Here is a 12,169-nt window from a genome sequence, read left to right as displayed (position 1 = left end):
TAAAATCTTTTCCACTAAGATCAGGAACAAGACAAGGCTGTCCACTTTCACCACTTCTATTCAATATAGTACCGGAAGTTTTAGCCACAGAGATCAGACAAGAAAAAGAAATAAAAGGCATCCAAATCAGAAAGGAGGAAACAAAACTGTCACTGTTTGCAGATGACATGATAGTGTACATAGAAAATCCTATAGACTCAGCCAAAAAAACTGCTTGACCTAATAAATAAATTTGGCAAAACAGTGGGATACAAAGTCAATATCCAGAAATCAAAGGCATTTCTGTACACCAACAATGAAACAGCAGAAGGAGAAATCAAGAAAAAAATCCCATTTGAAATAGCAAAAAGAAAAATAAAATACCTAGGAATAAACCTAACCAAAGAGGTAAAAGACCTGTATTCAGAAAACTTACATAACTGAGGAAAGAAATCAAGGAAGACACACACATATGGAAACATATATTATGTTCATGGATTGGAAGAATTAATATCATCAAAATGTCCATACTACCCAAAGCAATTTACACATTCAATGCAATTCCTATTAAAGTACCAATGGCTTATTTCACAGACATAGAACAAACACTTCAAAAATTTATATGGAATCATAAATGACCCCGAATAGCTGCTGCAATTTTGAGAAAGAAGAGTAAAGTAGGAGAGATCACAATACCTGATACTAAACTATACTACAAGGCCACTGTAATCAAAACAGCCTAGTACTGGCATAAAAACAGGCACATGGACCAATGGAACAGAACAGAGAGCCCAGAAATAAACCCAAGTCTCTACAGTCAATTAATATTTGGCAAAGGAGGGAGCAACATAAAATGGAGTAAAGATAGCCTCTTCAACAAATGGTGTTGGGAGAACTGGACAGCTACATGCAAAAAAAAATGAAACTTAATCACCAACTTACACCTCATACAAAAATAAATTCAAGGTGGACAAAAGACTTCAATATAAACCGTGACACCATTAAAGTCCTAGAAGAGAGCGTAGGTAGGAAAATCTCAAGATATTTCACACAGAAACTTTTTTACTGACATGTCCCCTATAGCAAGGGACATAAAGGAAAGAATAAACAAATGGGACCTCATCAAAATAGAAAGCTTCTGTACAGCTAAAGAAAACAGTATTAAAATAAAAAGAGAACCAACTGTATGGGAAAACATATTTGCCAATGATACCACAGACAAGGGTTTAATCTCCAAAATATATAAAGAACTTACACAACTACACTCTAAGAAGACAAGCAACCCAATTAAAAAAAATGGGCAAAGGACTTGAACAGACACTTCTCCAAGGAGGACATACAGAAGATCCAAAAACACATGAAACGATGTTCAATATCGCTAGTTATCAGAGAGATGCGAATTAAAACCACAGTGAGCTACCACTTCACACCAGTCAGAATGGCCATCATAAACAAAGCAACAAACAACAAGTGTTGGAGAGGGTGTGGAGAAAAGGGGACCCTAGTGCACTGTTGGTGGGATTGGAGACTGGTACAACCACTATGGAAAACAGTATGGAACTTCCTCAGAAAACTAAAAATGGATCTGCCTTTTGATCCAGCAATTCCACTGCTGGGACTATTTCCTAAGAACACTAAAACACCAATACAAAAGAACCTTTGCACCCCAATGTTCATAGCAGCACAATTTATAATAGCCAAGTGTTGGAAGCAACTTAGATGCCCATCAGTAAATGAATGGATCAAAAAACTATGGTACATTTACACAATGGAATTCTATGCAGCAGAAAGAAAGAAGGAGCTCCTACCCTTTGCAACAGCTTGGATGGAGCTGGAAAGCATTATGCTAAATGAAATAAGCCAGGCAGTGAAAGACAAATACCATATGATCTCACCATTAACAGGAACCTAAACAACAAAACAAAGAAACAAGCAAAATATAACCAAAGGCACTGAAATAAAGGACAGGCTGACAGTGACCAGAGGGGAGAGAAGAAGCAATTTCAGGAGAGAATGGGAAGGGTTTACAGGAACAAATATAAAGGACACATGGACAAAAATGGGGGGTAATGGGAGGAAAGTGGGAAGGGGTGGGTGGGTGGGCTGGAATGGGAGTAAAAGGGAGAAAACTGTACTTGAACAATGATTAAAATTAAAGAAAGAAAGAAAAGAATTTTTAATTCAATTATTTATTTATTTATTTATATTTATATAGTTGTTTTTTGTATTATAAAGGAATTTTAGCATTTATTTTTTAATATATTATGGTAGAAGAAATTTTATGTAACAAATAATTACAAAACACAAGAACAGATACAAGGTATTTCAGGTATAACCCATGTATAATGTGCATTCTTATTTTTCCCTCAAAAATTTGGGCAAAAAATTCTGCATTATACATGGCTAAATACAGCACCTTACCATTTTATATTAATGACTATTTCCCATGAATTCTTGATTTTCAATTAAATAGTATCAATGTGTTTGTTATATTTTCTTTGAGATTACATTATTTGAACTGTGAAGTATAATTAAATAAAAGGAAATGTAAATCACAGTAGTGTTAGTCTGCAAGGCCTCCATATTCACTCTCACAATTCCAAATCCTGTCCCACCAAGCCACTTATTTTCTTCTTATCCTTTTCTAGGCTTTTGAACACTCAGAGAGAAAATTGCCATACCATGTTGTCTGGCTGCTGAACAAATATGTAGCTTCCAGTCCTTGCTGGACTCTTCCCAAAGCCTTTAGCAACTGATATAAACTTTTACTACTCTCCACACTGCACAAGAATATAAACCCCATTAAGGTAACATCAAAATGTATCTATTTGGTTCACTCCACACCTCCAGTAACTAGAATTATACACAGGGAACATAGTCAATAGTCAATAAAGGTTCATTTTATGAACAAACAAATAAAATTCTTTTTCTTTCATCTTCAAAATTATCTATATTTTCTTTCATTTAGTGAAGGAAATAGACATGCTTGTCCAGGAAGCACAGAGAGTCCCAACAAGATGGATGCAAAGAGGCCCATTTCAAGACATATCATAATTAAAATGCCAAAAGTTAAAGGTAAGGAGAGAAGTACAAATAGGTACTTACCTAATACCTATGGGAATGTAAAGTACAGTATAGGAAATGGAGAAGCCAAAGAACTTATACGCATGACCCATGGACATGAACAATACTGTGTGGATTGCCTGAGGGAGTGGGGAATACTGAGTGGAGGGGGAGAAAGGGGAAAATATTGGGACAACTGTAATAGTATAATCAATAAAATATAATTGAAAAATTGAAAAAAATCATCTATATTTTCACCAGTCCTTCTTTCCCACTGTCTCAGTAGCAAGGACTTAGCTTCAACTATAAGTAGATGGAAAGTCAGTAGAAGTCTACTTTCTCCATCTCACTTTATGATAATTCTATCATTTCAGTTGCTCAGTACAATATAGGTTTTCCACCATTCCAAACCAAGGCACAATGGTGCTCTGGAAATGTCCTTTCCTGCCTACTTAAGACCATATTTCCATAAGTATTTTCCATCCTCTCCACAGATTTCATCCCTTTTTCCTACAGAGTTGTTTGTCTCCCCCATTTCAAGAAATAAAAAGCCATTTCTTAATTCTACATCGTCCTTGAGTGACCTACCATCTATTGTTTCTGCTCACCATCAAACTTATTTTACAAGTAGTATATAATCACTGTTTCAGTTTCCTCAACTCAATTACTATTGGCCCACTGATTTTTGGTTTATAATCCCACCACCCTGCTAGGACTGCTTCTGGTAAATCTACCAATAATATCTACAAATAATAAAACGAATTTATTAAATTTGCCAAATTAAATAAATTAGTTTTCCCATTCTTCTGTTTCCTCCTTCTCAGTCTCTTTTGCAGGTCCTTCATCTTGCTGATCAGCAGATATTTGGGTACTTTAGGAACAGGTCTTATATTTTCTACCTACATTCACTTTTAAAATAATCTCATCCAGTTTCAGACTACAAACCATCCATATATCCATGACCCCCAATTTTCTCTCTCCTAGAAATTCAGACTTCTCGTCTAAACTCTTGATATATATATGCAACTGCCCCTTGACATTTCCATTTGGATAGTTAATAGGATTTTTTAAATTTATTTTATTTTTAGAGAGGGCAGTTAGTTAATAGGAATTTTAAACTCAACATGTACAACATTCAGGTCTTGATCTTCCTCCCATCTTCTCTATCTCCAACTTCATCATCCCAGGTGCACAGCCCAAAAAGCTTGATCATGACTCTTTGTCTCAACCCTACTTCCAATCCTTCAGCAGATCATATTGCTTCTATCTTCAAATATGACCCAAAAGCAGCCACTTCCTAACAAGTTCAAAGTTGGCTGAAGCAACCACACTCTCTTAACTAGATTACTACAACTTATTACCTGGTTTTTCTCTGCTTTCACCATTACTCTTCAGTTTACTCACTACTTAGCAACAAGAATGGGCCTGTTAAGATGTCATAAGACACTCCTATGTTCAATACCTTGTAATGATATTCCATTTCATTTAACCTGAAGACAAAAGTCCTTTCAATGGCCTATAAATCCCTACATGACCTAACCTCCTTTACCTTCTGACTCTTGTCCTCCTCACCCCTTCTTCACTCAGTCTGCCCTCTCAAACTGTCCTTTGCTGTTCATAGGATACCCTAGAAGTGTTCCTGCTTCTGGGCTTTTGTACTGTGCATTCCCTCTGCTTTCTTCCCACATTCCTTCCTCAGATCTTAAATGTCATCTCAGTGTGGACATCCATTCCTCACCTGACATAATACATACTTACTTATTTGATTGATTGATTATTCCCCTTCAATAAAAAATAAGCTCAGTGAAGGTAGACTTTTGCCCATCTTGACTACTCCTACATCTCAAACACAATAGTGCCTGGCTAATTGATGAGATGGAAGAAATGCGTGGAATAAATAACCTTTTTGGAATGAATACTCTAAAAGTCTTCATTGAACAAGACATGTCTGAAACATCTGAAACTAGCTATTCCTTCCCTCTTAAAACAGTCTCTCTCCATGCTCAAGAATATTCTCTGCTATTCTACAAAGATGTGTCTGACTGCTCTTCCTCTGCCTAATTCGAAGGTTCTTTGCCCACTGTCCAATCCTTAAATTTCAGTGCTTCTGGAGTTCAGTCTTCAGGCACTATTTCTTCCCACTATATATATTTGTCTTAGATTCTTTCATCCATTGTCATGAATTCAACCAACACCATATATTAGTGACTCCCAAGTATTTATTTTTAATATCAAAATAGCTCCAAATTCAGATCCACATTTTCAAGTCAGCTACACAAACCCACTTGAGAACCTCAATTTAAACAGACCCCGCCATATTAAACTATTCAACCCTTATCCCAAATGTGCTCATTTTCTCCTTTCTCATGTTAATTAATGGCGTCTCTCTCTACTCAGTTGTCCAAGCTAGGACTCATGGCCATTCTAGATTTCACGCTTTCTCTCATAGTTCCCCAACCCAGCTTATACTTTATCAGTTAGTAAGGTCTATAATCCCACCTTTGAAACATTTCATATATCCATTCATTCCCTATTTCACTGACCTAACTCAGATCTTTATCATTTTGATCATAGTTAGTCATCACTATGCTACACTACTATAAAATCATTACATTAAAATAGTTGTTTATTCCCTGGCAATGTTGCTCAGTATGTTGGAGTGCTAGCCTGTACCCCAAAAGGTTGTGGGTTCAATCCCTGATCAGGGCACATACAGAAGGCAGCCAGTTGATGTTTCTCTCTCACATCTCTCTCTCTCCCCTCTCCCTCTCTCTCTCCCTCTTCTCCCACTCTCACTCTCTCTTCTCTCTCTCCCCTTCCCCTACAATCAATGGACATATCCTCAGGTTAGGATTAAAAAAATAGTTATCTGCATGTGTGATGCTCCAACCATACCTTAAGTTCCTTAAGACTAGAGATCAGATCATATTCCTTTCTGTATCCCCAGTCTTCTGTATGTACATCATTTGCCAAATAATGAGTGCTCAATTAATCTTTCTTTAACTGAAGTGAAAACACTAAACGCTAGATCCTTCCAAGTTTCTCAGTAAAGACTATAGTTTATTTTACATTATCAGTGGATAAGTGGTGGCACAGTCTTTCTAAATCACCACCGAAACTTAATAATTTAACCATTGTTATGATAGAGTCCTATCTAAGAAGGACCCAGGGCCAAGAAACTCTACTAGAAGACTGGATGTACTTGTTACTATTCTGAACATATATCATTCTCATAGTATAGCAGATTCGGAATGAGAGTATTTCCTTTAAGACATCCTTAACTAGAAGTGATTTTATGACTATAGAAACATGTTTTTAGAGTATGAACATCCTAAGATGAGCACCATCTGGGGAATGAAAGACATTGCAGCTATTTTTATAGCTTGCTTAAAGAAAGCAAGCATTCAGGTGCTCTGAATTTTAGCTAACTGCATTTTCAGTGAGTATTATTTTTTCTTAAAAAAATACTTTAATTAAGTGATTACACTAAAATTCAAAAGAATACCTAATTCAAATGCATCTATCCATTAATTTCTATAACAATGTAGGTCAGAATATAATTATTTGTCAAGGAAAAGTTATTGTAGGTATGTGCCTTCTTGGTTTGTTATTATAATAGATATTTCTCTTCTTCAGTTCAGCATTTTTTCAAATTCCACAATATTTCCTTAATTTTCTCCACTCTTAATTCAAAATTATTTGACAATATAAAAATTCTTGTTCATCTGTGAACATTAGCTTGAGAAATAGAGACACTTAGAACAACGAACAGGCTACAGAGACTCCCTGAAACGTCATAAAGAATTAAACCAATCAGTAGATGGTTCCATTTTTTAAGAGATTTAATATGCTAATGTAGTTATATGCATCAGTGTGTAATAATCTTATACAAAGACAGTTCTTCATTAGGTTCAAATTGTTACAGGGTGCAGCCAAGAGCGGGTAACCCAAATGGGCATTTGAAATGGGGTTCAGAACTCAAGGTGTCCAGGTGATTTTAAGATGTCTTCACCCCTTCCCCCACAGGTGTGAGTTGGGGGAAGGGACACATGGAGCAGGGCTGTTGAGAGCTGTTTCACATAGCAACAGCCTTGCAGCTACCCTCTGGCGTGGTCATTTAACATATCTATAACCTTTGATTGGTTACATAGATATGTTAAATAGCTGTGGCCATGCTCTGAGCCAGAGGAATGGGAGTAACTTCCCCACCAAGATGTAACTGGGCGGGGGGGGGCAGGCCCCCCAAGTTACAGTGCCTGCGTGGGAGCTTGGAGCAGATTGGCTCCATGACATAGGGCCACGCCTGCCCAGACTCAAGGTAGCAGCAGTAAAGCTGGAAGGATATGAGTTCTGGCATGGGAAGTGTGGGAGGAGTCAGAAATAGGGCTGCTGAAGAAGATTGGCGTGAAGATTTAAACCCAGAAGTAGCAGCCATTGAGGAGAGAACCACGTGGCTTTGGCTGAGTGGGGACTCCCGCAGCCCTGCAAGAGAGAATCACCATGCGGCTTTAGCAGAGAACCACCACTCAGCTTTGGCAGAGTGGCGACCCCCACCCCCACCCCCCTGCAGCCATTGAGGAGGGAGAACCACATGGTTTTGGCTGAGTGGAGACTCCCGTGGCCCTGGGGGAGAGAGGACCACACAGCTGGAGCAGTGGAGAGAGGACCACGTGGCTTTGCCAGAGTAGGGACCCCCACAGCTTTAGAAGGGGTAACCACCACAGAGCATTAGCAGAGATCCCGGCGACACAGCTGATGGTGCCGGGAACTGAGGGAGGCCTACCAGCTGAGACGGATTACTGGGGAAGAACCGGGAGCTGCCTGAGCCATGGACTTCTATTTCTTTTCCTGAGATACTGTACCCTAAACTGGGCAAAGGAGGAAGGAAGGACTGTGTGTGTTTGTGCATGTTTTAAGGGACTTTAGGATTTTGATGAAGACATTAGGTCACTACTTTAAGTTTGTATAGCATTAAATAAACATTTCCTTTCCTTTTCAAGAATCTCTGACATTGAGAGACATCTTTCCTATAGGCGGCTGACATAAAGAACCTGGGGTTTTCTTTCAGTAATAGTATATCGCCCTCAGGCCCCCCCCTCCCCCTGCCCCAGCCTTGTTGTTCTGTAACAAAAAAATGAATCTAGCTCTCTGCTCCCCAATTATCTACTGAGGAGTTAGAAAAAAGTGCTGTTCCTTAGCAAGCACTTCACATAATTAAGGCAAGAAGAGAGTCACTTTTTCTTCTCTTATCTAAGGAATATAATTCCCTTTTTCCTTTCTTTAAACTCTACAATCAAATTTGAAATAATTTTTCTCTGCCATATGGACCTTTAATCATTTTTCTATGTTCCCCTTACAAAAGGTCAAACAAAATGAAGCAACACTAGCTACTTTCCTTTAAAAACTCAATTAAGAGGTATTCTAGAACTTTATCTAATTTGTATAACTTGTTTCAAAATTAGAGATCAGAAACAATCAAAGTGAGGGGGTTTTTGGTAAAAATAAAGACCTCTGTTCATAACTGAGTTATATAGGCACTGAATTTCTTCTTTCAACTGTATCATAAAAACTTTACATTGCTTCATTGTATTACAACTTCCTGTGACATTTTCTTCCTCCCTGTTTACCCTGTTCCCTAGGCATTAGGCATTGTGCTAAATCAAGGGAACTCATCTGAAATCACAGCCTTTTTCTCAAACACTGGGTGCTCTATTTCAATGACCAATGCCGACTTAGCTTAGAGGCTGATTAAATCAAAGATAGGTTCCAGTTTTCTTTTTTCCAGCAACTGGAATAAAACTTAAAGTCAAATATAGTCAGAGAAGGGTAGTTTCCTGACTCCTTGAGCCTATATGAATTAATTTCTCCAGTTCCAAATGGTTCTTCATTATCCCCTTAACATTCTGCCACCTCCTCCTCCTCTCTCTCCCTCTTTCTTTCCCTCACTCCCTCATCCCCTTCCTCACCCCTCTCTCACACACACAGGCTTCTCTTTTTCATCAGTGCCTGCTACTTCACTCTCCTCAGCTCTGCTATGTTCTACTGTCTCTTCTGCTTTCTTTTGCCTCTTTATTGACTATTATTTCCCCTTGTTTCTTTATGCTTTGCTTTTCAACTCTACACTTCTTGGCATCTATGAGGAAAAGCTTTTTATTATTTTTATTTTATTGATATTATTGACACCACCAGTCAATAAAAATATTGGGGGTTTTTTTGGCTAGATGATATGTGAAAAAATTCCAGTGAAAAAACTAGAATCTATTGTTCCATTCTTCTGAGTTCTGAGTTTAAGGGCTTATACACATAGCCATAAAAGCTTGTTCACATTCTACCTAGGCCTTAGAAATCTTCAAACTTAGTGTTATCTTACATTTGCTGTTAATTTTTTTTTATTTCACCCCTGGATGGCATGGCTCAGTGGATTGAATGACAGCTGCAAACTGAAAGGTTGACAGTTCAATTCCTGGGTGGGGCACATGCCTGGGTTGCAGGCCAGGTCCTCAGCTGGGGGCATGCAAGGGGCAACTGATCGATGTATCTCTCACTCATCAGTGTTTCTCTACCTCTCTCTCCCTCCCTCCCCCTCTTTATAAAAATAAATAAATAAAATCTTTTTTAAAAAATATGTTTTTAAATTTTGAAATGAATTATACTTGATATCCATTCCATTTTAAAAATTTTGTATCTTGAAATAATTTCAAACTTACACAGAAGATGTATGAAGTAAAATGACTCTATTTTGCCTTTATCCATATTTCACAGTGGTTAATATTTTAGCACATTTGTTCCCGTTCTCCTTCTAACCCTCCCTAGACACATATACTATAACTGGTCTTTTCTGAACTATTTGAGAGTAATCTGAAAATATGATACCCCATTAACCTTAAAATATTCCAGTTCATATTTCTTGAAAACAAGAACTCTGGTCAATGTAATCACCACATAAACTTCCAAATATGGAGAACAATTTAATAGAACACTACTATCCACCCACAGACCTTATTCAAGTTTAACCAACTGTGCCAAAGTCACTTTTCCCAATCTGGTCCAGGACTGCATGCAGAAACACAATACACTTATTCAGTTTTTCTGATTTTCATGGCCTGCACAGTTCCAAAGGATACAGGCCTTTCATTCTGTAAGATGGCCCTCAGTTAGGTCTATACAATATTTCATCACATCCAAACTTGCAGCATGAATTCCTACCAGAATACCTAAGAAATTATGCTGAGCTCTACTTAGCATAACTCTCAGGAAGCACGTGATATTGATGGTATCTAACCTGGCCAAGTTGGTGTTTACTATAAAAATACAATTTTCCTGTTCTGTAGACAATCTAGTATTGGGGTGGGGGGAATATTCTTAGATTTTGCCAGTATCCTGTTTTTCCTAGAATTTCCATAGCTTTGACATCCTTTGAAAATTGCCTAAATCAATCACCACTCTGATGGTTGCCAAATGGTGATTTTTCTATTTATATAATTTCTTCTGTTTTTAATAGGCAATCTACTAAGGAAAAGCATTCCCTTCTCCCTCAAGTATTTATCTATTCATTTATATTAGTATGAACTCATGGATTCCTATTTTATTCAATGATTATCACTGATTACTACCATTATTTTGATGCTAAACTTGTCCCAGGTTTCGGCCAGTGGGAGCCACTCCAAGCTAACTCATCTGTCCACTTTGACAATGTCAACATTCCCTTACTTTTTTTTAATAAGTATTTATTATTAAAAACAAACTTCAGAAAAACATGTCTATTAAAACATGGTTAATTTTGACAACAAATGTCAGTGAGCAAAAAAGTGTAATGAGGAAGCAAGAATTACTGTTACTAAGTAACATTACACCCATCTCTTCAATTACACCTCAGTTACCTTGAAAAATAAAACGGTATCTCTACGAACTTTAGGCATAGCTCTGGGTTTATGGCATGATTTGCCTTTCATGTTTTATTGATTTCCAGAGGGTAATATTTTATTATACCAAATCAAATGTATGTTCTAAGAAAACTCTTCTCTTTTAATGTAGTCTATTAAATCTTCCTGTCTGAAACTCTCAAGACCAAATTGCCTTTACTCTTTTCTAAGGAGAAAACAGATAACCCTCAAGTTTTTTCGACATTACATCTTTGGCTCCCATTCTTAAAAAGGATATAGGTGCAGTTTAATTAATACTGATTTTTTTTAACTATGCAGAAATCTAACTCTGCTTTTTAAATCAAATAAAAGGAAAACTGTGGCACCATTCCAAAAATCTAATGTCAATAAAAAATGACAGCATCACGAAGATCTAAGCAAATCTCATATACAGCAGATTTGTTGTACAAAACATACAATGATTTATTTTTAGCAAGAAAAAGAAGTTTAATGACAGGTAAAATAAACCAATTACTGTATTATATTGAATACTAAGATTAAATAACCATAATTATCTCATAAATCTTCTAATATCAGAACTACTTGCATTTTAATAACTATATGTAACCCTCATTTTTTTAATTAAATGTCTATTCAACAATGCTAACTGGAACAAATACATTTATGTAAATTTACATCCTAGAACACCAGAGTAAATAAAAAACATTAGTCAAGGATGGATAAAAAACTTCTTCTTTGTCATCTGTGTGATCAGGTGGCAAAGGGCATACTTTGCTCTTTCCTTTTCCTAAGCCACTTCTTCCTGCCTCTTCAGGAATCTGATTCTCTTTCTCATAGTCTTTAGGGGACAGTCTGAAGAATTCTCCAATTCCTTTTTGCCATTTAAGAGTTGGGTGCACACAAACTGGATTCCCTCCTACATACTAACTTTCAGCCTTCCTCGATGAAGGGGACATGGAATTAGTTGCAGAAGTGGAGGAACCAAGCACCTTCCTGGGGACTTGAGAAGACACCACTTTTCCATAGGTGCCTGGGACATTGTCTGCTGTAGTCAGCACCATATTCAAACTCAAGGAGATAAAAGCAACCAAATGGTTTTCTAGCTGAGAGTATTTTCCTGGACAAAAATCTATTTCCTTACTTTTTAGCACAAGATGGTCCAGGCTCATCGTGCATATTCCCTCCCAAGACTTAAGGAAGTCCTTCTTCCAAGGAGTATTTTTAGGGAAGCATGGTATTTAGAA

The 12,169-nt window shown here is 37.3% G+C and overlaps 1 protein-coding gene and 1 pseudogene across 4 annotated transcripts in view; both read right to left on the bottom strand.

The window, feature by feature from the left end:
* Positions 1-12,169, bottom strand: part of VWA8 (von Willebrand factor A domain containing 8) — a 421,660-nt gene that overhangs the window by 339,440 nt on the left and 70,051 nt on the right. The gene's annotated exons all lie outside the window — the stretch shown is intronic.
* On the bottom strand, positions 11,597-11,986 carry LOC123818656 (annotated as a pseudogene).

The sequence above is a fragment of the Phyllostomus hastatus genome, unplaced genomic scaffold, assembly GCF_019186645.2.
Source record: "Phyllostomus hastatus isolate PE091 unplaced genomic scaffold, TTU_PhHast_1.1 phas_contig_29, whole genome shotgun sequence".
Taxonomy (NCBI): domain Eukaryota; kingdom Metazoa; phylum Chordata; class Mammalia; order Chiroptera; family Phyllostomidae; genus Phyllostomus; species Phyllostomus hastatus.
Note: the sequence above shows the minus strand (reverse complement) of the source record. Positions and strands in the feature narration are given on the sequence as shown.